Consider the following 25,357-nt stretch of genomic DNA (forward strand, 5'->3'; position numbering starts at 1 on the left):
AATGTATGGCAAGTGGAAAATGAGTGAAATATTAATGATGATGAAAACCAAAACATCATGAAGTAAGTAAATTGTAATGTTCAACAGGAACTATGGTAAATGGTCATAAAACCTAACATTTACATTTGATATAAAACAATGTACCATCCAATGAGTATGTTCCGGATTTATTACATATTACATAAATAAAGGAAGACGTCAAAAAGGCGAATAATTACAGCCAAGCTACGTGCAGAGCCTGTTAATTTGTTATATTTATTGGAAGACTGTCTCCATGTAAACACACTTTTTCAGAAACATGCTTCACGGAACTGGTGAGCTATAAACAGGCCTTGAAAGTTAAACTCTGAAAATTGGGTGATCTCACTGAGTCCAGATTTATGTAAGAGTTCCATTCATGATGGAACTCATCCTTCTGCCTCTAGGAATATTTACTTAATAATTTTAAAGACTCCTGCTTCAAATCTAAGCACTCTTAAACCACATTAATCCGTGCATACTAATTACATATTTCTTTACAAAAAAAAGAGATAGAAATTAAAGTCTCCCTTTTGCAGTATTCACAGATAAAATATTTGTTAATCAAACGAGTAGGGGTAATACTATCCCAGGAAGAATTTGAAAACTTTAAGTAATCTCCCACTTTCTTGCTTAAGTGCACTTGCTCTATGCAATATGGTAGCTACCAGTGGCAGGTGGTCAATGGTCGCCTGAAATGTGGCTAGTACAACTAAGGAATTGAATTGTCAATTTGATTGGGTTTTGATTAATTAAAAATTAAATTTAAATAGCCACATTTAAGTGTAGCCCGTCACTACCATATTGGACAGAGCAAATACAGAATATATCCATCCCCTCCGAAAGTTCTACTGGAGAGCGTTGCTTGTACTGTGCTGTAGATGGCCAAAATACAATAAATACAAATGAAATTAACAAACAATGACCAGTGCATCAAAATACAAACTTTGACATGATGGCTTATAAAGAGGAAGAGTGTTCCCTGCCTTCAAAGAGACAAATGTGTAAACAGTAAAAGAGAGGGTCATCCCTAGTGCAGGTGCGCACAAAAATTACATGGAAGAAAGGTTGACTATATCTACTAGATCAAGGAAAGCTTCAGCAGAAGACGTGCTATTAGAACCAATTCATATAGGAGAGAAAAATCTGAACAAGAGACAGGGTGGGAGTTGAGAACCATCAAGCCGAGAAAACAACCATGGGGGAAGGCACAGAAAAGCATCCTGAAAGTCATGATGTCGGGTGGCCGGCTCACTGCTTGGTGAGGCTAGAATGTACAAAGAGAGTGGAGAAGGGGCAAGTGACAGCTGAGTGAGGAAGCATGAAAGCCTGGGAGACCATGTGAGGGATTTCAGAACTGTCCCTGGGGACAGAGGGGATTGGATTCCATTTCAAGTAGAAAGGTGACATAGACGGATCTGTGTTCTGGAAAGGTCATTCTGGCTGTGGAGAGGAAAATGGACAGGATGGAGATAGATGAGAGATGAGGAGACCCAGGAGGAGGCTCTGGACATAAAGCAGAAGAGAGACGACCAAGCTGCGCGAAGGCAGAGCAGGTGAGGCTGGAAAGGAAGCAAGGGAGGCGAGCGTTCTTTATTCACAATGGATGAATATTTATTTTTTTAAGTTTTTTTAAAAAAAAAATACAGCAAGTGTGAGACGTGTGATCATTCTGACATCCCAATAACATATGTTACAAGAAAAGGTGTTGCAGCGATTTTTATGATGGGCTCTGATGAAAGCTCACAGAAACCACTTCAAAACGCTGAGCACGCAGCCAACCTGAGAAAGCCCACTGCTGGTGCCGAGATCAGGCAGCCAGCGCGGCAATGGAGTTATGGATTCCTCAAGATGAAAGGAGATACCAGCCATGACCGGGGAACAAGACATGGGGCAAAGGCAGCTGGTAGCACTTTGTTTGGGCTGCCCTAGCAAACTAATACTTAGATATACTACAAAAATCACAATTTTCAGATGATTTCCTACCACTAATACGTGAATTTGAACATGGACTTGCTGTGGAAACTCATGCTTTAACATTACCCTACATGGTTTCCCCCTTTGCAAAGCAGGTTCAGTTTTAGGCATATGTTGTGAAATTATTATTTTTTGAAGTAAGGTTGCATGAAGATATTATCCCTGGAGTGAGTTCCAGTTTCATCTTCCGTCTCCAAGTGGTTCCCTGATCCCCAGTCAAAATCAGTACTTTTTTCCAAACACAATAAACACCAGCTATGCCATGCACTTAACTGCAGCTCTAGCTATGGTTTATTAAACTTGCTTTCCTATGACCAAAATAAAGAAATATAGAAAGGAAAGAAGACTTAGAGGCCTCATATACACCCTTCTCCATCTATTACATTAGTAATTATAATTTTTTCCAGTGTATCCAGACAGAATTTGGGGGTTGGTATGGGAACACATAGGAAGAAAGTGGGATAATGGTGGAAAGAACATAAAGTTGGATCAGGCTGAATTGTGGATAGGGAACCACTACCCACAGAGATTCCAGGTTTAATGTTGTAGTCTGGGAAGGCTAGAAAGGACTTTGTTCCGTTCACTGGTTGGCTGAAACATGGACTAAAGCTGGCCTATACTAAAATGAAGTTGAAATGCCAGAACTACCTTGGTTCCTACACAAATACCACACAAATTTTGTTTATTAACGTAAGGTCATCTGAATCAATATTTTTGCGCTTCCTTTTTTAAATTACAGTAAGTCCCCTACATACGAACGAGTTCCATTCCGAGAGCACGTTCTGAAGTCCAATTTGTTCATAAGTCCAACAAAGTTAGCCTAGGTACCCAAATGGCTTTATAGTACTGTACTGTAATAGGTTTATCATACTTTTCACACAAGTAAAACATAAAAACCAAACACAAAAAATAAAACATTTTTAATCTTACAGAACAGTACCTTGAAAAGTACAGTAATACAGTACAACAGCTGGCATACAGGGGCTGGAATCAAGTGAACAGGTAAGAAGAGTCACTGACTGGAGGAGGGAGAGGAGGTGGGAGATGGTAGAGCTGAAGGATCGTCAGCAACGGTAGACGGAGGGCAAGCTGCAATCTCACTCACGCCTGACGTTGATGGAACGCACATTCACATCTTTGAAAGCTCACAACTTGAAGGTTCGCATGTAGGGGACTTACTGTACAGAGAATCTGTGATTTCAAAAAGTTCTAAAACCCTAGGCTAGATAAAACCAGGTTACGCAGAGTAGTTTTACAGTGGTCATGAAAGCAAAGACCTATTGGTGCAATTTTCTAAACTCTTTAAAGAAAGTCCCTGCTCCAAAGCAACATTAATAGAGGGAAGCCCGTCGTCCTCCAGGTCTAATAGGTGCGCTAATTCATCAGGCAATTATGGCTCTTCTAGGCACTCCCAGGGGCATTTGGAGTCGGCAAAGTATCAGACAGAACTTATCTTCTATATCCTCCCATGGCAGAGGGCTGCCAGGTCCCTCCTCTTTTCTGGACTCCACCTCAACTGAGAAGAGCAGGATCGTCCACCTGTGTCTCTACCTTCTGTGCTCAAGTCCACCTGGGCTGCCCCAGGGACCACCACCATCCAGGGTCAACCACGTATCAGAGTGGTAATACTGCTGCTGTGGATAGTGGCCCAACCTCCAACATCTCCTGTGAGTTTAAGTCTCCCCCGAGAACATCTGTACAGCATCAGGAGTCCATTCTCTCTTCTCTCATGGCCTTCATTGCCCATGGCTCTGCAGGGATTGTGGCCTGCTTGGAAACAAAGACCTAAACCCCACTGTGTGGGCCCCGCACGTATCATTCCTCACAGCCCAGACCAAGCCCACAGATGGATGGCTGAGGGAACAAAAGTTCCCAGAGGCTGGAGAGCTGCCAGGGGCCACTACTGCAGCACAACAGTCATCTTCCTGAGGAAAACCTTGGAGAGAGGGGAGCAGCTCATGTGCGGGAGGATGGAATCTAGGCCGTGCCTCTGGATTTCTTTCTAGAGACAAGCGTAAGGATGGGAGGGTGAGGAGAGTACATTCTGATTCCAGGAAATGTGGTTGAGACGGCTCCCTCCCTGCCCAGCCCCAGGGTGCTCTCTCGGGCCTAAGCTGGTTCTCACACCCTTGGTTTCTTCTCAGCCCCAGGCCCCGGGAGGCCTCAATCTGCTTCGCCTCCCACAGTGTGGCCTGAGGGATGTCTCCTTCCAGGCCTGCTCTGCTGTCAGGTGTCAGGTTGGTCCCAGTTACTCTGCTCTGTTGCCTCTGAAGATGCACCTACAGGCCTTCGCACTGGAAGGTCCTAGAGCTGCAGCCAGCAAGGGACAGGACGGGAGAGTCACAGACGTAGGACTCTGAGAATTCATGGCTTTCATGGTTGCAGGCCAGGTGTCATGGAAGGCCACGGGGCATACCCTAAAACTCTGCTGCTTTGTTCTTCTTCCTAGAAGGGGTGTACCAGCCCTCCTTGTGCCCTGCCAGGGAGGACCAGACTGGTACCACATGGTGAGGCCAAGGGATGGAGGTCCAGGAGCTCACAGAGCAGGATGTGCAGCAGAACAGGGAATTCTGGTGGCGGAAAGTCGTATCCAGGGTGAGATGTTGCCAGACAACTTACCTCGGCAGAGACTCAAGCTCATGGGGAAAATTCAGAGACTTGTTCACTGGAGAAGAAGCACCAGGAGGGTCTTGGTCACAGATAATAAAGGAAAAGCTCTGTTTGCAGACATTCTCTCATTCACGCATTCATTCAGCAAACATTTCTGAGCGCTCCGCTCCGCTATGCGGGGGCGGGTCTGAGGACCTAGAGAGCAATTAGATTTAGTCCTTGTCTTCCAGGGATCTCATTCCCATAAGGAAGACAACTGATTGGAAAACAAAGGTGTAAGTCAAAAGTCAAAAGCCCCCCATACTTATCCCATCCTTCAATGTAAAACTGTTGGCACACACTTATTCAGAAATTGTTCTGGGATTATACAAAAGAAAACAGAACAGAGAGCACTAGAAGCACACTTGGCAGGCTGCACAGCCCCATGTCTGGAGGGATGTGCACAGCGGCGTTTCCAGGTGACCAGTGCTGGATCGGGGAGAGCTGGTGAGCCCTGAGGATGCAGCAGAAGCAGGGGGAGACACTGCGGGGAGACACATGCTCCAAGCGGGTGGCGGGATGCTGCTGCAGGGCTGGGTCGCCTAGCCCACCCGTCAGGTTCCCTCTGGGCCCCCCAGGTCTGGACAGTGCCCTGCACCAGCGAGGTTCAGTCTGCAGAGGACGGGACAGCGCATTGGAGCCCCGAGGGAGATCACTCCCACACTGTTCTGAGTCCCAGGGCTGCCTCGGGGGAAGGCAGTGACGGAAGTGATGTTCATTGCAGAGCACTGGGAAACGGACACAGACAAGGAGCAGAGGATCCAGTCTCATGATGAGTCGGGCGGAGGTGGACAGGAGCGCCGTGCGAGGGTCTCTCGTCCAGGCATGGACAGAGGTTTACACTGCATCCCACACCTCCCATATGCTTCGCTGGGGCCTCCTGTAGAGGGAGATGGGAGAAAGCAGCCCCCGCAGAGCCTCACGGAGCCCACGTCAGCCTAGGACAGCTCCTGGGACAACTTGGCCGTCCTTCCCAAGCACAGGGAATAGAAACCATCTGGGACCAATGAGGGGCAGCGGCCTGGAGAACCAGCTTGGCCTTTGGATTTGATCCCGGTTTACTCAGCACCTCTCAGCTGGATGGTCTGAGTCCCAACCCCTCTACCTGCAGCTTCCTCTTCAATAAGATGGAGATCGTAAGACCTTTCTCCTGGGTTTTTGTGAGAATAAGTGAGGGCATTTATATAAGATGCTCAGCCCAGGGCTGTCATCTAATAAAAACGATGACAGGGACGTTCACGATCATGGTGCACTGGGCATTGCTTTAAGCACTTTGTGTGTCACCTTATTCATTCCTCCTAACAGTTCTAGGAGATAGATATTATTATGATCCCCGTATTTGGACACAAAAGCACAGAGGGGATAAGTATAACCTCTTTGTTGCCCAAAGTTACAACACGAGAAGGGAGGTGAAGTTGGAATTTGAACCCAGGCCATCTGAGCCCACTGTCTATGGCCTCAGTCACTGGTGTGCACAGCTCAGTAAGTAGCAGAAGTGGCGATGGTCTTTTTGCTTTGCCAACCTTGTAAGTTTATTGTGAGAATTAGAAATAAAACATAGAACGTTCCTAGAAAAGTCTGTAGGTATCCAAAACCTAGTAATGAATAATTAGCACTCCTATCACAATCATCACCATTCTAACTAAGGCCAGTGGAAAGTGTGCTTATTGACCCCCTTATAAAGTTCCTGTATGTTATCTATTGCTGCAATAATGCTATATAGCAAGTCCAGTAAGCCCCCTACATAGGAACCTTCAAGTTTCAAACTTTCAAAGATGCGAACGTGCGTTCGCATATCCAATCATGTAAGTTAGTTCACGTAACTGGCGTACATTGTCACATGTGTGTATCCTCTACATGCCGTTGCGCTTTTGTGTAGTTTACTGTACAGTACTATATAGGGTACAGTAGTACATTATCTTCATTTCAAGCCCGGGATGTCCAGAAGTAAGCGTAAAAGCAGCGGTGATGCAGCTGGTACTGTGCTGTGCTTTTCAAGGTACTGAACTGTAAGATTAAAAATGTATTCTTGGGCTTCCCTGGTGGCGCAGTGGTTGAGAATCTGCCTGCTAATACAGGGGACACAGGTTCGAGCCCTGGTCTGGGAGGATCCCACATGCCGTGGAGCAACTAAGCCCGTGAGCCACAACTACTGAGCCTGTGCGTCTGGAGCTTGTGCTCCACAACAGGAGAGGCCGCGATAGTCAGAGGCCCGCTCACCACGATGAAGAGTGGCCCCCCTTGCCACAACTAGAGAAAGCCCTCGCACAGAAACGAAGATGCAGCACAGCAAAAATAAATTAATTAATAAACTCCTACCCCCAACATCTTCTTAAAAAAAAATGTATTCTTTATTTTTTTCTGTTTGTTTTTTATGTATTATTTGTGTGAAAAGTATTATAAACCTGTACAGTAGCCGACTGTGTTAGTTGGGTACCTAGGCTAAGTTTGTTGGACTTATGAACCAACTGGACTTATGAACGCACTCTGGGAACAGAACTCATTCATATGTAGGGGACTTACTATACCCACAAAACTGCAGTGGCATGCAGCAACAAATTCAGTGCACAGTCTGTGGGGTTCGGGAGCCTGAGCTGTGTTCAGTTATGTTACCTGGCCTCACTCACATGGCCTGGGTTGGCCAGATGTCAGCTGGTCCTGGAAGGCCTTGGTTAGAATCTCCAAGGAAACTGTGTTCTGCTCTGCTTATCTTTCAGCCCAAAGCAGACTAGCCCAGGCACGTTCTTGTGGTGATGACAGGAGGGCAAGACCAGTAAACCCACCTGAGTGAGGGCTTTTGAAGCTTCAGTCTGCATCTCATTTGCTAAACCCCAGGGGTCAAAGCAAATCACATGGCCAAGCCAAAAGCCAGGTGGGAGGGCCCTCCACAGTTACAGGGAAAAGTTTGTGGATGAGGAAGGGTAAAAAAAATCTATGACAGTGCTCACCTTGGCAGCACATATACTAAAATTGGAATGATCCAGAGGAGATTAGCATGGCTCCTGTGCAAGGATGACATGCAAATTTGTGAAGTGTTCCATATTTTTGTTAATATACAGAAATCTGTTGCATTTCTATTCACTAACAGTGAACTCTCAGAAAGAAAAATTAAGAAAACAATCCCACTTACAATTGCATCAAAAAGAATAAAATACCTAGGAATAAAGCTAACCAAGACAATAAGAGACCTGTACTCTGAAAACTATCAGACACTGATGAAAGAAATTGAAGATGACACAGATAGAAAGATACAGCATGCTCATGAATTGGGAAAATTAATATTGTTAAAATGACCATACTACCCAAGGCAATCTACAGATTCAGTGCAATCCCTATCAAAATACCAATGGCGTTTTTCACAGAGCTAGAACAAATAATTCTAAAATTTGTAAGAAAACACGGAAGATCCCAAATAGCGAAAACAATCTTGAGAAAGAACAAAGATGGAAGAATCACACTCCTTGATTTCAAACTACACTACAAAGCTATAGTCATCAAAACAGTATAGTACTGGAACAAAAAGACATATAGATTGATGGAAAAGAATAGAGAGCCCAGAAATGAATCCACACTTATGTGGTCAGTTAGTGTATGACAAAGAAGGCAAGAATATACCATGGGGAAAAGACAGCCTCTTCAATAAATGGGCAGCAACATGGAAAAGAATCAAACTGGACTACTTTCTCACATCATATATAAAAATAAATTCAAACGGATTAAAGACTCAGTTGTAAGAACTGAAACCATAAAACTCCTAGAAGAAAACATAGGCAGCATACTCTTTGGCACTGGTCTTAGCAATTTTTTTTTTTTTTTTTTTTTTTTTTTGGATCTGTCTGCTCAGGAAAGGGAAACAAAAGCAAAAGTAAACAAATGGGACTACATTAAACTAAAAAGGAAATGATCAACAAAATGAAAAGGCAGTCTACTGAATGGGAGAAGATATTTGCAAACAATATATCTGATCAGGGATTAATATCCAAAATATACAAAGAACGCATACAACTCAACCTTGACAAAGTAAACAACCCAATTTAAAAATGGACAGAGAACCTGAATAGACATTGTTACAAAGAAGACATACAGATGACCAATAATCATCAGGGAAATGCAAATGAAAAACCATATGAGATATCACCTCACACCTGTCAGAATGGCTGTTATCAGAAAGACAACAAATAACAAGTGTTGGTGAGGATATGGAGAAAAGGGAACCCTCATTCATTGTTGGGGGGAATGTAAATTGGTGCAGTCGTAATGAAAAACAGTATGGAGGGTCCTCAAAAAATTAAAAACAGAACTATCATATGATCCAGGAGTTCCACTTTGGGGTATTTTTCTGAAGAAAATGAAAACACTAATTCGAAAAGATTCATGTACCCCTATGTTCATTGCAGCATATTTACAATAGCCAAGATATGGAAGCAACCTAAGTGTCCATTGATTGATGAATGGACAAAGATGTGATATATGTATTCCATATACACAATGGAATATTACTCAGCCATAAAAAGGAATTAAATCTTGCCATTTGTAGCAATATGGATGGGCCCAGAGGGTATTATGCTAAGTGAAATAAATCCCACAGAGAAAAACAAATACCATATGATTTCACTTGCATGTGGAATCTAAAAAAAAAAGAAAAAGAATAACAAAACAGAAACAGAGTCATAGATACAAAGAACAAATCAGAGGTTGCCAGAGGGGAGAGGAGTGGGGGGATGAGTGAAATAGGTGAGGGAGATTAAGAGGTGCAAACTTCAAGTTGCAAAACAAATGAGTCACGGGTATGAAATGTGCAACATGGGAAATATAGTGAATAATATTGTAATAACTTTGTATGGTATGTATGGTAACTAGACTTATCATAGTGATAATTTTGTAATGTATAGGAACATCACATCACTACGCTGTGCACCAGGAACTAACATAGTGTTGTTGGTCAATTGTACTTTGCTTAAAAAAGAAATCCGTCACAGTTACAAAACAAGTAACTTCCCTCTGAGTTGCCACCAGTGTAATTACCTCCTCCCCAGGGTGAACCTACAACTTTTTTGTTGTGGTTCCTGAACTCCCTGTGCTCGGTCAGCACCATTAATCCCTCTGAAGTCAGCTTGTTTAATCATTATTTGCCAGACACCATGGGAGGCACTGAGAACATACCTGTCAACAAAACAAACAAGGTTCCTGCTCTAATGGAGCTAGTGGTCCAGCAGAGGAGACATGCAAAAAAATACCTAACATAATTTCAGATAATGAAAAATTCTATGAAAAAGTTAACCAGAATTACTTGATAGAGAGAGGCTGAGAGCGGTCTTAGAGGACAGTGACCTTTGAGATTTACATCTGTATCCTCAGCCCTAAGCCCAACTGGCTAACATGGAATTAGGTTTCAATATATGTGGAAAGGAACATGAATGGATGGATGAACAGATGGATGGATGGATGGATGGATGGATGGATGGATGGATGGATGGATGGATGGACGGACGGACAGACAGATGTATGGACGGATGGGTGGGTGGGTGGATGGATGGATGGATGGATGGACAGACGGATGGGTGGGTGGGTGGTGGATGGATGGATGGATAAATGGATGGATGGACGGACAGACGGGTGGATGGATGGATGGAGGGATGGATGGAAGGATGGACCAACAGACACTGGTACCTACCTGGCACTTCCTGCCATTGCCTCTAATCTCTCTGGCCCACTGAGGCCAAGAAGGATCACAGAGAGAAGACCCAGTTCCCTCTCCATGTCTGGACAGCCAGCCCCGAGACCTCAATTAAGTGTCTTCTCCACAAACCCAGTGGCTGGGGCATCTCAGCTCTCCGTGGTTAGCAAAGGGATTGCCTTCCTTCTGAACTCCCTGCTCAGTGTTGGAAAAACGTCCTCAGAGCTGATGCTGCCCACTGCCCTTTTGGAGAAATTCAGACCCACTCCTTTTGAGTATGTTTAGGTTGCAGGGGGCGGGAGTGAAAAGGATGTGAAGAAACAAGGGAAGTTGCCAGCTCTGATCCCACCCCTCCCAGATTTCCCTGAGCAAGACCAGCAGGTTCACTGTCCCAATATTCTGGCTTCTCACCAAAATGTACTGAATAACTAGGTGCTTCGTGTGTATTTACTCTTCACAATAACTCACTGAAACTGGTTATATTGCCTCACTCTACTGAAAAGACGGTGATTTTCTTATGGTCACCAGTACAGATGGCAGGGCTACCACGCAGAGCCAGTTTTTCTGAAGCAACATGGTGGAATGGAAATCAAACAGTCCTTCCTAGTCCAATAGACATGGATTTAAATCCACATTCAACCACTTCTTAGCCCTGTAACTGGGGCGCACTGCGGTAGAGTTGAGCGTAACAGTGACAATCCAAATCCTAGGAACTCGCAGATTCAATAAAGACAAAAGTGTTTTACAAACATGTTCTAGCAGAGGGCATCTGCTGGAAGCTCGTGTTGGGGGCTTACATTTTTCTTTTTTAAAATACTTACTGAAGTGACTGACAAAGTATATTTAAAATCTGAACAAAGTACTAAAAATCAGCAGTCTCCCCAATTGTGTATGCCTATAAACAAATCATCTTAAAAGACACCTCTCCTTCACAGGACCCGGTGGCCCATCGAACAAAGTCTCCAGATATGCATTCTGCTCGGGATGAGGGGCCTGGTGCTCCCCGGCGATCCTCTTCACCCCAGCCTCTCTCAGATTGTAGGTGCTGAAATTCGAAGCGGACGAAAAGCTGGAGGAAGCAGGCGGAAGGAAGAGTCTTTGAGCCGTTCTCTGGGGCAATCTGTACCACGGAAAGTTATTTTTAATTTGTTCCATATGAATCGTGAAAAACATGAAACATTCAGGGGGTTTATCATAATTCTCTATGAGATAAATACTGTGCTCTGCAATAAAAAAATGGAAAATATGTATTTAGTCCAAAAACTCCGTTTAAAAAAAAGTTAACATAAGGAAATGATTTCCTAAAGAGCCTTTCAGTCTGAGACCAAAGACGGACTCAACCATCTTAAGGATACAGATCAGATTTATCACTCCAGTTATGTCCCTCGACTAGGACAAACTCAAGCCATGAGTTTTCCAAGCAGCGAGATTAAATTCTGAAGAACCCAAGCATGTGCTCCACTGTGCTGTGCATCTAAAGCCTTGCTCATTCCATGTCCTGCAGTCCCACATACCCTGCTTCAAAATGACTAGCTGTGGAACCCTGGGCAAGTCACTGAGTATCTCCAAACGTCAGTTTTCCTATTACCGTAATAACTACCTTCCATGGTAGGTAAGAAGATAAAACGATATAATAGAGCTTTGTTTGGTGAACCATCTAACTTATTTATAGATATTAGCTACTATTGCTTTTGTGGACTGAAAAGCAGACACAAAATATTTCCAGGACCTATCGGGAGCTCAGCAATATGCTAGACACTAAGAAAAGAAACACAAGAAAAGCAGAAGATGTGGTCCCTGAGTCCAAGGAGCTTGTAAGCAAGTTTTCAGACATAAACAGGAAAGAAAGAGAGACACATGTAAGATAACAAATAAGCAAGTTAGTATTTTTATGAAACAAAAATTAGTATCTTAAGATACAAATGACTAGAAGATTCTGGTGAGAGTCAGGCACGTGTGTGTGGGTACAGGAAAACACAGCGGGAGGGAAGGCAGATGCCCCATGAGAGGTGAGCAAGATGGAGAAGACATATCTTAGACGTCAATTTGGCCAAGACAACGAGATCTAATTTTCCCTCTGGTCCTGGTCATCCTCTAGTCAACGCACACCTCCCAGATGTGGCCGTGGCCCAGCCAGGCTAAGTCAGAGGAAGACGTGGAGAAAGCCTGGTCTCCGGGCTGGCCATGGTAGAGTCACCCCTCTGGACACAGGCTCCCCATCTGCAAAACGGGACATCAGTGGCCCCACCCCTCCAAAGGGAGGGGCTTTGAGAGAGGTCATGCAGACTGTGGAAAGGGGACTAAGGATCACCTGTCCCGACAGCGGAGAAACAGACCAACTGGGAGGGAAAGGAGATTAGGAGGAAAATGCACAGAGTTCCCGTTCGGTGCCGGGTACCCTGTTAACCTGCCTTGTTGCACGTTTCACCCCTTAATTCTCTCAGCTGGAGTTGAAATTAATATTCCCATTTTACAAAGAAGGAAATGGAACCTCACAGTTGAGAGACTAGCCCAAGATCCCGTACAAAGGAGAGATTTGAACCCAAGTCCTTCAGACACCGAAGCCCACACTCTTTATGGCTCCCAGAGGAGGTGGAAAGCCCTGGGCTGGGCAGACGTGGCAGGGGGGCTTCCACTCTGCCTTTTCCTCTTGGTTGAGAGAAGAGAGGCACTCTGTTGGGGGCGCGGAAGGAGGAACCAGAGGACTGCAGCTTAAAAGTGGCTCACGGCTCCCCCATGACAGAGGGGAGCATCCCAGGGGCCCAGCCCAGTCCAGGGATGAGGATGGGGCATCTGACGGGGTGCTCCCTGGAGGGCATGTGTGGCCCTGCCCTGGAGTCCAGGACCAGTGTAACTGAGGGGCTGGTCTCAGGGACCACCAAGGGGAAGCAGCACTGAGAGCCTGGGCCCAAAATCTGGGGAGGACTTTACTTATGAGGGTCCTCAGCCAGATCAGAAGTGGGAAGAAAACTGAAGCTACAGGCCAAAAATGCAGGACCCAGCATGCACAGGCAACAAGTGTACAACAAGCCGCAGGAGAAGCAAGGCCCACCTCTTTGCAAGAGCAAAGCTCAGTAGTTTCAAACAGTATTTTCACATTGGCACAAATTTGGAAAAATGGAATAGAATTCAATAATCTACATGAATTTTTAAAATAAAACATGATTTCAAAGAAATTTCACACATGAGGCAACCACTGGAGCTGCCCCCGAAAAATCTCCCAGCCATTAGGCTGTGCGATGGGAATTTTCTGAAATAAAATCAGAGAGACAAAGAGGAGGCAGCACAAAGGGAAGGCAGCCAGGCCAGTCCTCAGGGGAGACCAGGCTGGAGGCTGGAGTTAGATACCCGGCGGCTGAGGAAGGGGGGCCAGGAAGACAAACAGATGAACAAAGGACTGGCCTCTCAGGGCCCATTTACACAAATTTAGAAGAGTGTCACCAGGCAAGAGACATCTCCCACGCATCCAGGGATTTAATGTGAAAGAACTTGTCAAACTGCAGGTGTGTGTAAACTGCAAAGGGCTCCAGGACAGAAGCAATTAGCATCTTTATTATGCAGCACTAACCTAGGTGACCTTGCCTGTGTCTTGACTGGTCCTCTCTTCCCTGACCACACCTTCCTCCTCTGTAGCTCCTCCCACCTTCCAAGCTGATGCCCCACCCACAAAGATCTGCCCCTCTGCTCTCCTGGTCCACCAGTTGCAGATGTGAGCTTTGCAATAGTTGCTCCCTTTGGCCACTGTTTCTTAGACCCACAGTCCAGACGCATGGTTCTGGCTGAATCACGTCTGTTGCTCTGGCCACTCTGGGAGAGACGGGTCCACAGTCTAATGGGGCTGGGAGAGAAGGGAGTCCAGAAACATGCACAGGGGTACCTGTTGTGGGTTGAATTGCATCCCCCCAAATTCATATGTTGAAGGCCTAATCCTCAGATCCTCCAAATGTGACCTTATTTGAAAATAGAGTGGTAGTTGTTAAGGTGAGGTCACATTGGAATAGGGTGTGTCCCACATCCAATGTGACTTGTGTCCTTATAAAAAGGGAAAATGTGGCGACAGACACACCCACGGGGAGGACACCAGGTGAAGATGAAAACAGATTGGGATGATGCTTGTACAAGCCAAGGATGCCAAAGATTGCCAGCCACCCAGCAGAAACTAGGAGCGAGCACGGAACAGATTCTCCATCACAGAGGGAACCAAGCCTGCCAATGCTTTAATCTTGGAGTCTGGGCCTCCAGAGCTGTGAGGCAATAAATTTCTGTTGTTTAAGCCACTTAGTTTGTGGTATAGTCGGCCCTCCAGATCCGTAGGTTCTGAATCCTTGGATTCAACCAGCCCTATATCAAAAATACTTGGGAAAAAAAAATCTAGAAAGTTCCAGAAAGCAAAACTTGAATTTGCCAAGCACTGGCAACCATTTACATAGCATTTATATTATATTAGGTATCATAAGTAATCTAGAGATGATTTAAAGTATACGGGAAGATGTGCATCGGTTATATGCAAATACCACACCATTTTATATAAGGACCTGAGCATCCGTGGATTTTGGTATCAGGGGGATCCTGGAACCAATGCCCCACAGACACTGAGGGACCGCTGTCCTTTGTAACAGCATCCCTAGCAAACTACTAAATGCCCGACCTCTCACACCAGGGTCAAAGAGGGCTTAAGAAGGTAGTATGGCCTGAGCCAGGTCTTAAAGAATGAAGAAGAGGATTCCAGGTCGAGTAGGGGCGTGAAGGTTGCTCTGGGCAGGGGAAAGAAGACAAGCTACAGCATGAAGATGTTCCCGATGAGCACCGCTTGCTTTCCTGAGTGTCTAACTCCTGGAGAGAGAGGCGGCTGACAGTCTCAGGGGCGCACAGCAGGACCCAGAGCTGGGAAGGGCCTTGGAGAGGTAGAACAAATGTCTGGGTTTACGAACAGGGAACGTGAGGGGAAGGGAAGGGAAAGAAGCCACCCAGAGTCACGTGGGGACAGAGCCCAGCCGGAACCAGAACCTGGGACTCCAGACACTACCTGGTACCTTCTGCTTACAACATAATTGATGCGCGTGGGCTATGATTAAGCACAGACTTCTCTTTAAATCAAGGCTCATTAAAAGAAAAAAATTATCCATGGTTTTTTTTGCAGCAACGTGGATGAACCTAGAGATTGTCATACTGAGTGAAGTTAGACAGAGAAAGACAAATATCATATGATATCACTTATATGTGGAATCTAAAAAAAGGGTACAAATGAACTTATCTACAAAACAAAAGTAGAGTTACAGTTGTAGAAAAAAAACTTATGGTTACCAGGGGGTAAGGGAGGGGAGGGATAAATTGGGAGATTGGGAATGACATACACACACTACTATATATAAAATAGATAACTAATAAGGACCTACTGTATACCACAGGGAACTCTACTCAATACTCTGTAATGACCTATATGGGGATGACCACTCTTTAAAAAGAGTGGCTATATGTATGTGTATAACTGATCCACTTTTCTGTACAGCAGAAACTAATACAACACTGTAAATCAACTATACTCCAATAAGAATTTTTTTTTAAGTATCCATGGCCTTTGTTGGTATCACACAAAATATTTCGTTTTCCAGTGTAATCAGTATAACATAAACTTGGCTCATAGCGAGATTCACACAGGAGAAGCTGCAGGCCTGGCACAGCCTGGGATGCTGTCACCTGTGAAAAGGGAGCTGTTTCTATCAGCGGTTCTCACCAGAAAAGCGGGTCTCGCCTTCCTAAGGGCGTCCTGCCCTGGACCGGAGCGGGAAACGGCGTCCGGTGCTTCCCAACCACAGCCCTAAGCACTTTAACACATTTGTTTTTCTGCTCAGATTAAGGTCGTCGGGGACTCACTCTTCTAGCCAGATTTAGGGAGAAATTTTGCCGTAAAAGTCATGGGGTGGTTGCACGGGGAAGGTTCCAAATCCTGTGTGGATTCGCTGGACTCCACCCGGAGGCCATGAGTCCCGGGCCAGGCGGATGGGGTCCAGCCAGGAGGCTCCCCTCCTCCAGACACCAATAGGAAGAACTCAGAATTCGCGGTGGCAGCCTCAGCCTGGCTTCTCCTCTCCCAGGCTGTGTGACGCAGGACAAGCCCCACCTCATGAAATGCAGCTTAGCGACCTCACTTGGATGAAGGTAGAGTGCTGGCCAGGTGACCTTGACGTTCCTCCCCTCCCCATTTGTAAAAGTGCTGTGCTCATTTTCAAATAAAAATAGTAGGATTAAAGATCAAAATGGGGGCTTCCCTGGTGGCGCAGTGGTTGAGAGTCCGCCTGCTGATGCAGGGGACACGGGTTCGTGCCCCGGTCCGGGAAGATCCCACATGCCACGGAGGGGCTGGGCCCGTGAGCCATGGCCGCCGAGCCTGCGCGTCCGGAGCCTGTGCTCCGCAGCGGGAGAGGCCACAACAGCGAGCGGCCCGTGTACCGCAAAAAAAAGATGAAAATGGGCTTGAGTTTAGGAGCCACTGACGTGAGCTGTCTTGATTCCCCTCTTCTCCACCCTTCTCCTCTGTGACCTTCCCCCTTCCTCTCTTCCTTTGCTTCAAAGTTAATCCCCTCCTCCAGGAAAGGGGAGAGGACAGAACCAGTGTGCATGTCCATCCTGTTCTGTCCCAGGCCCCTGGCTCTGGACTAAGCCTTTATGCAGTATCATCACTTCATTTAATTCTCAGAACTCTAGGAAGGGGCTATGTTTGTGCCCATTTTACATATTTGAAAGCTGAGGCTCATGGAGGTAAAGCAGCTTTGAGGTCTGGGTCTTGATCCCTAAACTTGCTCATCCTCTTTTCTAATTTGACCCCGCATCATAGTACCAAGTTGTACCTGGGATTCCTAAATCTATCCCCTTCTACCTCCCCAGGGTCAGGTACAGGCCCCCATCCCCTCTCTTCTTCACTGTTTCAATCTTACCCATCTGCCTAACTCTTGCCATCTAGCTTCTCCCATCTCTGCAAGTTCCCTTGTCCTCCTGAAGGTCCGACTCAATGGCCTGTCCTCCAGCCAATGTGTTCATACCATCAACAAATTCCCCAGTCTCAGGACACCCGAGGCATTTTTCCCTGTGCTTCTGATTACTTCTCCTCTGCCTCTTTCACTCTGGAGTATAATAGAGGAAAATCATGGACTTAGAGGCTCATCCCCAATCAGCTACTTCTAAGTCTCACTGATATTTTTTTCCCTAAAGCTTTCTCTGATTCCATCTATTCCCTGCCCGAACCTTCCATGCTTCCCCATAAACTACCACCCTGCTGGAAATAACACCACCATGCAAGCTATCCACCAGACACAGGGGACGGGCGCAAGTATTTTGTGGATTCATCACAACGTGCTTACAAGGGAAAGTAAAAATCAGGTCGTCTTGCTTCCTTAAGAATGCTGATCTGAACGCAAAATTCAGATGCCACAGAGCCACGCTGTTTATTCAGATAGATGCCAAGAAAAAAAAGCTTAACGCTTCTTAACTCAGAATAAATTTCCCTCGGCTAGAAAAGTGATCTCTTCTCAGGGGTCTGGAATATTTACAATGTTTTACAAAGGATAAATTAACATCTTTGAATAGGAGATGTGTGAAAGGGGCACTACCTCTAGATTGTGAATGCAGTATTACACAATAGAGTAACGTCTAGAATGGAGAAGATTCTCTATTCCAAAGCGTTAAGGATATTATGAGATTCAGCTTCCAGTTCCGGCCACTCCACACTTTTAAAATATCCCCTCTTTCTTCTGAAATCCTCCTAAATAAAGTAAAAACTGTTTTAAAAAATACCTTAGCCAAGAATACTTAGAATTGGTCATAGTCAGAGTATAAACAGTTAACAAGAAAGACGAGAGAGAGAAAGAGGCAGCAGGGTGGTGCTAATCTTATATTGACAATTAAAGGACGAACCAACATCATACACAGAAAAATCAAGTCAAAAGTAACAAAGGGAGAGTTAAGTCCTAATGAAAACTCACCGACTGTTGCCTCTAATAACAGTTTTCGTGCACTAAGAGGTATGAGAGGGTTGTCCAAAACTCGAAGAGCTCAAATCATTGCCTTGTTTTCTGTTTCATCATTATTGAAAGAATGAGGTGATGTCATGTATACACAGGGTCTGCTTTGCTCCTTGGCACCTGGTAAGCATTTCATCATTTTTAATGCTTTTCAAAGTCCAGTTCAATAGGTCCTTTAGAACTCGTATTCTTATTGGCCACTTGGTTGGAGGAACAGACCTATTTATTGAGGGTCCATTGTGCATTCATCACTCTACAAGGACTTGTAAACTGGGGTGTGTGGGTGCAACCCATGTGGTATTTGGCATGAAATGATTAACGAGCACTGCCCCCCAGCCTCCAACCACGGATTTATTTCTAATAGTGTGATGCATGGTGTCTACATTTCTACCTGACGGCAGACCCTGTTTTCAGCTCAGACTCCAATAAGGAAGTGAGTCTTGCTACCAAAAGACATTCACAACACCCCTCCTTTCTCCACAGAGCGGCGGAATTCAACACTGAAAGAGGAGAGGTGGGAAACTAAGAACAGAAGGGAAGCCATGCCTGTATTCACAAGAAGCAGGCAGCCAACAGTTCCGGCAGAGTGTTGAAGGAAGCTACCTTCCTCAGAGCTACAGGGAAAGCGACTGCACAAAGGAAAATGGAGCAAGTACATGCAGAGACAGGACAGATACGGGCTCCTGTACAGGAAGACGCCGTGGAAGCAGGTGGGCATCACAGATGATGGGCAGAGGAGTCAGCCCTCTCAGACCACGTCATACTGGTTACCAGTAACTCCTGATAAGGAGGTTCTCAACCCTGGGTGCTCTGCACATCCATCTGTGAAAGCCCGACCTAACTAGACTCTCTGGAGGCGGTGCCCCAGCATCTCACAAATATTAAACGTCGTTATCCTGCCTCTGACCACCACCTCCAATTCTTCCGTATCTTTCCTGCCTTCATTCTCTTGACATCTGTCTTTGACCTTGAAGAGACCTCCAGGTCCTGGATCCCTCCATTTTCCCACACCCTCCTGGTCTCTCCTCCTTTCTCTCCCAATCTGAAGTCTGGATTAGTCTCTGGTCTTCAGAGAAAAAGAGCCAAGAGGATATAGAGATAGAGACAGAGATAGAGAGATGATATAGAGACAGACACAGGCAGAGACAGAGAGAGACACTGATTATCAGAGATTAGCTCATGTGATTAAGGAGGCCAAGTCCCAAGGTCTGCAGGGCAAGCTGGAGCCCCAGGAGAACCAGCGGCACAGTTCTAGTCTGAGGCAGGAGAGGACTCACATCTCAGCTCTGGCAGTCAGGCAGGCGAAGTTCCCTCTTCCTCAGTCTTTTAGTTCTAGAATGGTCCTCAACTGATTGGCTGGGTCCCAGTGACATCGGGGAGGACAACGTGTTTTACTCAGCCTACCTATTCAAATGTCAACCTCATCCAGAAACATCCTCACAGACGCCCCCGGAATAATGCTTGACCAAATGCCGAGGAATCCCGAGGCCCGGCCAGGCTGACACAAAGCAGCCCATCCCAGCGATAGCTTCTGCCATCTCTGCCAGGCGAGCTGCAGCTGAATTTCTACACCCAAGTGGCTCGGTGCTCTTGGGGGACACTGCATACCCTGGAGTGGGAACAGCTACAAGGTCATCTCTCCAACGCCAGCTGGATCCTCAGCCCCTCCCTTACACCTCTCTGCTTATCCTGACTCACCTCCAACCCAAGTTCCTTCAGTAATTATTCCACTCATTTACCACTCCCCTCAAGTTCCCTATAAACCCCTCCCATGGCCCTACTACCTCATGCCTCCCAAATTGTAAACCCAACGTACCCACTCCCATAACTACTTTATTTTTCCCAATTTTCCAAACTTTTCTCCACCTGCACTTGATGCTCACTACTATCATTTCCTCTCCTCTATCTGCAATATCTATCTATCTATCTACCCCCCCTCCCCCCTTCTCTCTCTTTCCTGCCTCCTTTCCCTCAAACGTCAAACGTGCTCACTTCCCTCCCATCCTGTGATTGACAGAACAATGCCCCCACCTAGAATCTGTGAATACATCACTTTATACAGCAAAAGGGACTTTGCAGATTGATTAAATTAAGGACCTTGTGATGGAGAGATTTTCCTGGATAGTTCAGGTAGACCAAAATGTCATCACAAGGGTCCTGATACGCTGGAGGCAGGAGGGTCAGAGTCAGAAGATGTGACGACAGCTGCAGAGGTCAGACTGATGCAAAGAGGGGACCACGAGCTAAGAAATGCCGACAACCTCTAGAAGCTACGAAAGGTGAGGAACCAGACCCTTCCCTGATAAGGAATGCAACCTGCAGATGCCTTGATTTTAGGACTTGTCATCTCCAAAACTGTAAGAGGATAAATCTGTGTTGTTTTAAGCCACTAAACTGGTGCTGACTTGTTACAGCAGCCGTAGGAAACTAATACACATCTTAAAGATAACCTCCCTTGATTCAAATCCCTCTTTAGCCCACCATCCAAGCTCGCCTTTCCTTCTTACACAAGCTTCTAAAATTAATTGTCTGACCTCCTCTCTCCTACTTCCTCACCTTCCATTTACTCTTCAACCTACTGCTTCCTGTTCCATCCCTACTGATGTGGATTTTATCATTTATTAGTTATAATAACTCATTGTCAAGTGCAGTGGAAACCATCCAGTCATATCTTACTATGGATATTCGATGAGTTTACTGAATGGGGCAGGGGAGGGCTTCGACTGCCACCCATATACTCACGACCTGAAACCTACAGCTCCAGCCAGACCTCTCCCCGTGTGCACATCCACTGCCGGCTGCACGTTTCCACACAGGCCCCCACTGGAGCCTCAAATTCAAGTTGTTCAAGACAAAACTCATTTCCATTGTCATGTCCATTCCCCCCCACCCCGCAAAAAAAAAAAAACCCTTTTCCTAATTTATCTCAGTTTGAATTACAACCAGAAAACAAGTCACCTAACCCAGGGTTCATCTGCGATTTCTTGCCCCTCCTTCCGTCACCCATATCCCATCAAGCTCACCAGTCTTACACCCTGTCTCCTGAATCCATACATGTCTCTTCATTCCCCACGGTTGCTATTTCATTCAAGGTCACCATTATTTCTTGCCTGGAATTACCTCAACTTATCTACCTGCTTCCCCGCGTATTGACCTGCTCTCCCCACTGCAACCAGAGTCATTCATTCAAAGTGCAAATCTGACTACTTACTCCTTGCTGACAACTTTCTGTGGCTTCCTGGATGAGACAGAGCAAGTTGTGTGGCTTACAGGGCCCTTGATAAACTCATGCCCACCTACCTCTCCAGCCCCATTTAACTTCAGCCTCTGTCTCAAGCGTCACGCACCAGCAGCAACGCATCGACCCAGGTATTCCCTGCTCCCATGTCTTATTCATATCCTTCCAATTCCCTTCTTACAGTTAATTATCCTTCAAGACTCAATTGAAGCATCCTCTCCAAAAGAAAACTTCTCTAGACTCTCCCAGGCTGAGTTAGTTTCCCCTCCTCCACGCTCCGGAATGGGCTTGCCAGCACTCGGCACGGTGCCCTGTGCATAGCAGGCAGTGCCGTCGATGTTTGTTGAGTGAGTAAGTGAATACATAAACGGTCCATGCTGGTTAAAGGGTGCACTGATCCAGGTGAGAAGAAGAGGCTCTAGGAGCACAGTGGAGGGTGCCTCGCCCTCCTGGAGAGTCAAGGAAAGCTCTAAGAAGGAAACAGCAGATCTAAGCTTGGGAGGTGACTTAGGGGAAGGAGAGGAATTGTGTGCTGGGCGGATAAGCAGAGGCAGCTTCCCAGGCACGTCACCTGCATCGTCGCCCAGGGACCCTACTTGTTCTAATCCTCTGCAGCCACCATCTTGAAATTCTTCACCTTTGAACATGGAGACCTGCGTTTTCATTTTCACTGGACCTACAATGTAGGCACCTGATCATGCCGATAAGACAAGCTTGTCCAAATGCAGAGGGCCAGGAGAGCCTTTGAAAGGGCTCATCGGGACCCCTGAAGGCAGCTCCAGTCTGGTTGGGCTCCTCTAAGCCAGACACTCAGCCACAGTAAGAATGAATGTGTTCTCCCCACCCCATGCATCTTGATCTATTTATAAATGTTTAGAGTTTAGGAGGGAAACACCAAATCCACATTTCCAGGCCTTTTTCTATGCAAGACTTAAACGTGCAAATCGTGGGGCAAATCAAATCCATATGTTTCAGATTCGTTTACGCTTTGTTCATCAGAAGTCCCTCCTACCCCTTCCCCAGAAGGAAGATCTCACGTCCAAGAAGGCATCGAAGCTCTCCTGGAGCTTTTGAGTTTAAACAAAAAGGGAGGGGATTTGAAAAATCTGAATCTGACTGAAGAAAACTGAATTTAAACCTCAAAAGTTTCAATTACACTTTGCAACTCTACATCCTCAAGTTAACGCAGCTCAACTCTGTCCCTTGAGTCACCCCAATATCCCTGTGGCAGGCATGGCCCCCAAGGAGGGACGTTTCCTCCCAGGGAGGAGATGGGGCCTTGATTGTGCATTAGGAACTGGAAACTCGGAGGAAATCATATCGACAGTTGCTTGAGAAAAAATAAGCCTCTTGCTCAGACCACTGTGTTTCGAATCACAAATCTTTAGGACTGAAAGGGATCATTGAGATCATCTACAGTAATAACTACCATGTGCGAAGTACTTTACACTTGATAAATCACTTTCACACTCATTTTCTTATCTAATCCCTGCAGCTATTTTGTAAGGGAGGGAGATGGTTATCATCGCTTTCAATTCAATAGCTAGGAAGATAAGGCTCAGAAAGGTTAGGTGGATTTTCCAAGCTCACACAGCAAACAGCAGCAATGCCAGACCCAGAGCCATGCTCTTGACACTCCCCCCCACCCCAACCCTGGGGCTTGTCCTCAACCCCACTCACCATTTCTCAGGATGAAAGAAGGCCAGCCACGTCCAAGCCCTCCCTTGTCTTGCCAGCGTCCGCCCGGTTCAGGGAAAGGGTGACGACCCAGCCAGAACGTCCACCTCCCTGCGTGGCGTCCTTTCTGCCTCTCTCAGCCCCCCTTTCTCTCTTTGTTGGAGGAAGTCAGGGAGGAATTCTCCTTTCAGAGAAATGGCTTTATTGTTTCTGACATTGCAACACCCGCCCATTGGAAATAGCCATAAACAGAGCAACTCAATTTAACCTGTGTATCTTTCCAATTCTTACACAACCTGGTAAAGTAGATATTCTGTAAGCTATCTTCCTCCAAGAGGAAACTGAGTGTCAGAGAGGATAAATAACAGCCTCTGTGACATAAATGGTAAATAGTTAATGGTGCCAAGACTTAAACCAAGTTTTCTGACACCAAACCTAAAGATCTTTCCACTAAGACACAATGATGGCATTTGGCTTCCATCCCATGAGGAGGGCCAGTGGCAGAAAATGGAGCCGATGGAAGGAAAAAGGGAGAGAGGGAAGATATCTCTATAGGCCTGCAAATGGGACAGATTACTATATGGTTTGCCTGTTTGGCCAGGATTATTAAAAACTGCAGGAAAATCTTATGCACAAGGAGGAAGACAGACTGAGAGGAGGGACTGGGCTGGCTTAGAGCACAGTCTGAGGAGCGCGTAAGTACGTGCACACAAAAGGCACACAGGTTTACCTCTTTCAAGTATATGCAAACTAAGCTATAAATTAGTACTAATCAGTACCCCTGAGGTGAATTCATTAAAAAGTTATCATTCACAAGAGGCCTATATTACTTGATAATGTATCACCAAGGTTTATGAATATGAGAGTTAATTACTTGGCCCAGATATTGAAGGAATGTTTCATTTCTTGATCTCTTGGTTTCAAGTATCCACTGATTTTATCCAGCATTGAAATGAAGCTAACAATTATTATGTTTACTAAATTATTAGTTTAACAAACAGTCATCATTTATTAATGAGTTAATACTCAGTGTCTTGCTGGGCTGATTATACATATCATTTCATTTAACCCTCATAACAACTACGTAAGATGGACGTAATTATCATTTTATATGTGCTAAAAGTAATATATATATATAGGCTCTGTGATCTAAGAAGCCAAAGTTACACAAGTTAAATAAAGCACTGCATACACAAATTTGTGTCTGCCCAATTCCGCCCACGGCAATGACCTTTCCTCCAAATGAACCCCTTGACAATTCTGGATTATGAAGCTTCAAATGACTGAGAATTTATTCCAATGGCTTTGCCTGGTTTTCATTCAAACTTAGGAGGACATTTCAATCTCGAATCTACAGGCACATAAGTCCATTCATTTCCATGCTATGTGTTCATTCCTAACTTGTTTCTAAAGTCTGCTTTAACCAAAATCAAAATCAAATGTTTCTGCCTGGTAGGTAGTACAAATATGGAGCCAAATTCCAGTCATCATTGTGAGGACTGTGGGAGCAGAATGAATGTAAACAAGTTATATCCACAAAGTCCCTAAGCCCCACCGCACGCAGCTGCAGGAAAAAGGAAGCAGTGGAGAAACTAGAATTTTTTTAAAAATATGGATTCCATGTGGTTCTAAGTTTTTAAGCTGTTTTAAATTTTAATAGTAAGTCTTTATTTTCTATCATGAACATATTTTTTCTTCTATAATAAGAAAATGCCTGTTAATTGTTGAAATTACAAAGGACCATTTGGCTGGGTATAGAATTTTTGAGTCATAATCCTCCCAAACTTTATAGATGCTATTCCACTGACTGCCTTTATCCAGTGTTGTAGACAGAAGTCTGAGGACTCCTTGACTTTTTCCCACTGTACTTTTTTTTTTTTTTTCTGTCAAGTTTTTTAGGATTCTTTGGTTGTCCATGGAATTCAATATTTTCACCAGGATATGTAAAAATGTTTGTCAGATTTAATTAAATCTTCTGGATAAAGTGGATAAAGTTCACCTGACAGGTTCACAACTTATTTGGTTTTAGAAACATTTTATTCTGTATTACTTTGAATATTTTTTTCTGATTTGTTCTTCAGGCCTAGCAGTTATTCTTTTTTC

At 45.2% G+C, this 25,357-nt stretch overlaps 1 non-coding gene across 1 annotated transcript; it reads left to right on the plus strand.

Annotated features, from left to right (window-relative positions):
* Positions 1-7,584: 7,584 nt before the first annotated feature.
* On the plus strand, positions 7,585-7,691 carry LOC115846129 (U6 spliceosomal RNA). Its single transcript, XR_004036798.1, has one exon. It is a non-coding gene; the product is annotated as a U6 spliceosomal RNA (small nuclear RNA).
* The last annotated feature ends 17,666 nt before the right edge of the window (positions 7,692-25,357 follow it).

Source organism: Globicephala melas, chromosome 12, assembly GCF_963455315.2.
Source record: "Globicephala melas chromosome 12, mGloMel1.2, whole genome shotgun sequence".
In the NCBI taxonomy this organism is placed as follows: Eukaryota; Metazoa; Chordata; class Mammalia; order Artiodactyla; family Delphinidae; genus Globicephala; species Globicephala melas.